This window comes from Magallana gigas, chromosome 3 (genome assembly GCF_963853765.1).
Source record: "Magallana gigas chromosome 3, xbMagGiga1.1, whole genome shotgun sequence".
NCBI classification, from domain to species: domain Eukaryota; kingdom Metazoa; phylum Mollusca; class Bivalvia; order Ostreida; family Ostreidae; genus Magallana; species Magallana gigas.
The window spans coordinates 20,321,966-20,326,694 of NC_088855.1; the positions used below are offsets into that span (position 1 = coordinate 20,321,966).

Sequence of the window (4,729 nt, forward strand, 5' to 3'; positions counted from 1 at the left end):
TATATTTAATCCTTGGACTGATACCGCTATTATGCACGTTAATATTCATAATGTCAAACACAGAGAGAACATATTTATATACAAAAAAAACTTGATTACCGATATAACAGTCCTATTCCGAATACAATACACACACATGTGACACTTGCTGCTCCGATAAGAAATGCTATTCTAGAATTTGATTCCGGGGGATGCATTCCGATAGCAGACTCTGAATACGGTGTAGAAACTTAATACATTTAGAAGATTATCATTTGAATTTATAATAAAACGAGATTTTTATTCCTTTTTATTACATCTACCTTATATGTATTAATGTTAAGCAATAACTATGATGATATTGATCCAAAACATGTACATATTCCAGAAAACTTCTGCTCTCGACAGAAATGATTTTCATAAATACGAGTGCCATACAAATTATTAACGAAACAAAAAACGAACATAAATCCGATTTCGGTTTATCTATTGTTATTTAAAATCCAGCAGACAAACTAGACACAAAGATATAGTAGACGTCAGTTTAACGACAAACACAAGATACAATTCTCTATCTCAAATATGTGGGAGTGACAATAAAACAGGTTTTTTTTTTCAGAAAAAGAAATTTTAACAGTTATTCCTAGGAAATCAACAGTAATTTAGAGAATATATGATGCTTACGACTAAAAAGGAAGATAACAGTAGATCAGACCTGTGGTTTTGGATAACATATCTTTAGTAGGACACTCCTCTGCAAAAGGCGAATACGTCACATTCTCTAAAAAGATTCTAGTACCATTCTTTGTTATATTTAAAATATCCAAGTCCAATCTTTGCAAGCATCCACACACATGATGACAAATTTGTGTCTCATTACAGCTGCATTCTGTTATGCATTTTCTTCCATAATAATTCTCTGGACACCTGTCAGTACAGTTCCATCCAATAAAGCCGGGACTGCATTCTGAAAGCATACAACAAGTCAATAAATGTTTTGATTATACTAAACGTCATTTCAAATTTTATCGTACTAATTGACATTTGTGATAAATTTGTATTGTTTTGATTTCAATTTGTATTTGATAGTAAAATGTTTGTACGTCGATTTTAAATGTTTAAATTTAATTAGTAAATTATCTTGTCGTTATTTTAGACAATATATGTATTTATATTTAAAAAGATAGTCTCTAAGGTTTACCTTTCAAACTGTATCTTAAATATCAAGTTTTACACAACTTTACATTACAGTGTATATACTAATAGCAGAATAGAAAAAACTCAATGATACAAATTAAGCAATAGGCACTATTATATGTTACTACAAGGGTATAATTGATCTCAGACATGTACCTACCTAAACACTCATCATTCTTTTCTTCAAAGTCCTTACAACAGGTCTTCTTTGATTCAAGTAGTCCACTTTATATAAAGATTTGAACAAAAAAATTAACGCATTCAGAATAAATGTATATGCTGTTATTTAGATAAATGCAAACTTAGTGTGTCCAACTAAGAATATTTATTTCTCCATACTGACTCCTGCAGTTTAACAACTAAAAGATGTAAAAATTTTGTTTGTTGAAGATTTAATAAGTTTTCTAACATCCAAGATTTCTTTTACGATGTTTACAAAACTAATGTGTTCAGCTAGCCTTGTCTTAGGTACCATTCATGCACAGAAAATATTAAAGATATTACAGTCTTATTTTAAGCACTGGACTATTGCATGACTTACATTAATTTTCAACAAAAACTGAAAAAAGTATTTGTTGTAATTTCAAGCACTGGTATATTGCATGATATAAATGAATTATTAACAAACTAACTAAAAGTATTTGCACATCTACTAATGCTACTATTATTTCAAGAATAATTTAATTATCGTCATAATCATCGGCTTTATAAGTTAAGATCATTAAATATAATGAACAGCTACAGTTTTGTGAAATTCCACTAAATCATTTTTAATTTAAGCCTTCTTAAATAACTGAGTCTCCAAAAAAAAAAAATCAACAATCTGAGAAAATATTGAATTGTCAGATCCATAGTGAAATGTAAGGAGGAAACAGATCAATCCAGTTTTTAGTCCAATCGCTGAACAATAATTTTAAAAAATTAAAAACGCAGAACCATCATTTTCTATAAATTATATGTGCCCAAAACATAAAGAATATTGATATAAGATAATTAAAAAAATTGTATATTAAAACAGTAAATTATTTTGAAATATTATGCCCGGAAAGGTCTAGATAGAAAAGGCAGAATGGTCGAAGGATTATGATGATTCCAATATATTAGACTGCAAATCGACAAACAGAATATATATAACAATGAATTAAATTTTTCATAATTAAATATTTAGACAATAAAACTTTACCTTTCTGCTGTCACTTTCTTTGTACAAATATGTTTCCCTTTTAGGGTACAGGTAGGTGAGATGATGACAAACATCAACAAACAAATGATCGCAACATCCATGTCGATGAAAATACCACACAAACAATATCAAAATTATGTTGACAATTTATGTCACATTATACAAATGCATAAACTTCCTAAATCAAATATATAGCCGTTTGATAGTTTTGAATATTTAAACAGGAAACTTAATTCCTCATTCACAACTTCATGAAACATGCTTACACGTTATAAAGTCTCTACGTGATTCCAATTTGTCTGAATAGTCAATGGAGATTAGTGTTTGAAAAAGTATGAACTTAGACTATAATCATGTTCAATAGTTATTCAGGGGCATCAGTTTTGAAAAATATTTTTACTATGAGTTGTCCATGAAACTTGCCGTCTCATCACACATTTGACATGATGATTTCGCAGATGCATTTTAAAACCCATCCCTTTGAAGAAATATTTTTTTGAAGTTGTAAATTTTATCAAATTGTATCCGAAGCATTTCATATGAGCTTTAGGCACATGATTTATGTAAAAGTGGAATGTAAAAAATATGGACCATATTGCACCTTTAAAAGTACGTTTAGCTTACTAAATGTTTTCGTTATTGAAATAAAAAAAATACTTCCTTACATTGCCGTTTTTTAAAAAATTCAACATGTTTCTTTGGAAATTATACTATCAAAACACTGGCGTAACGTTTGTTTTAATTTGCTGACCTACTGACATAATCTCTAAAAAAAAAAAAAAAAAAGCCCCATACCCCCCCCCCCCCCCCCCCCCGCAAAAAAAAACGAACTTGCATTAAGTTACTCTAACAAAAATTGTCATTGTCATGTCTTCTATTTTCTTTTAACATTTTTTAAGAGAAAAAAGGATAAACTTTGAAAGATTAAACTAATATTCCATGATAACGCGCATTGATATTGACTCTTATATAGACTTTTTTAAGGTACCTCCCTACACGTACACTTACACTTTTTAAGACAATACGTCACAAGATGGCGATTTCAATGTTTTGTTAAACTGTTTATATCGTTCAATTGGGCTGTATATCATCGTAGCTCAGTGGTTGAAGTATTGACCTTCTGAATCGTAGATCATGAGTTCGAATCCGCCTGGAGCTTTTGTTCATGTTAACTAATATAAATTTTTGAAAATGTAATTTTTCATCCAAAATTGCATAACTTTTTATTTATTAGACTTAGATACTTCTTATAAATTATGGTATTGTAACAGTGCTTGCATAGGATAAATAACCCAAGGCTGTTGAAGGTTCTGACTTGGCTTTATGTATTATGAATTTTGACCCTGTAACAATTGTATAACATATATCAGGCATAAAATTGTTTAAAATAGACATATTACCATATTAGAATTTCTGATATACAATCTCAATACTATTAATAGTAATTAAATCAATTGCAAGGGAGATAACTTCATATTACATTCATATATTATATACAAATATAAGGCTCCCAATATTAGACAATTACATAAAATATATTCACTTTTACTTATTCAAATGACATTTATTGAATCATAATTAAATGTAGATGAATTATATCAATCATACCATTCTATGGGAACGGACCATGATCAAAAATCTGATTAATGCCATATGATGTAATGTCATGTGAATCAATTCAGAGGAAATGTCAGTCTTAGATCAGTATTAGGTTTTTGTCAAGTCTGTCATAAATATACTGTGACTGCCCAAATCAAGATCATGACAAAGAGTAACCAAAATCTAAGAACTTTTGGAGGGAAAACCTTGCTAGCCAATCCAAAAACAGAATAAAAAACTAAAACACCAATTGGATTAAAAGACATATCTAATAGTTGGCCAATGTTTAATAATATACCTAAGAGAGTTTCACTGACCAGCCAAACACTATGCTTGACTGCATACTTATTGCTTAAAAAATATCAAAGACTACCTGATGTAAGTAAAATCTATTTAAAATAATAACCTTGACTATTCAATATGTAACACACAGCATAATTATATTACTAGAATACATTATAATAACAATACACTTATCATATATATATATATGATTCTGCCACAGTATTTGTCGTAATTAATCAAGTAATTTTCTGCTGATTTGAGAAGATATTTCACGGTGTAGTGAGCCACCTTAATCTGTCCTAAATACAGTTGATCTTAATTGTCACTTGTAAAACCTGTATTTTTAAAGCCCCTTTCACAATTGGCGCACGAGCACTTTACAACACTTTGCGATCGGAATTTTTTGGCTTCGCACGAGCTATCGCATACGTTGCACGAGCTCTCGTATTCGTTGCATGGGTTTTTGTGGTCGCATCAAGTCTCCAC

At 29.8% G+C, this 4,729-nt stretch overlaps 1 long non-coding RNA gene across 1 annotated transcript; it reads right to left on the bottom strand.

The window, feature by feature from the left end:
• Nucleotides 1-702: 702 nt before the first annotated feature.
• Nucleotides 703-2,493, bottom strand: LOC136273543 (uncharacterized). The gene is made up of 3 exons (XR_010711701.1): nucleotides 2,360-2,493; nucleotides 1,337-1,401; nucleotides 703-946 (listed from the first exon to the last, which is right to left on the bottom strand). It is a non-coding gene; the product is annotated as an uncharacterized lncRNA (long non-coding RNA).
• Nucleotides 2,494-4,729: the final 2,236 nt, after the last annotated feature.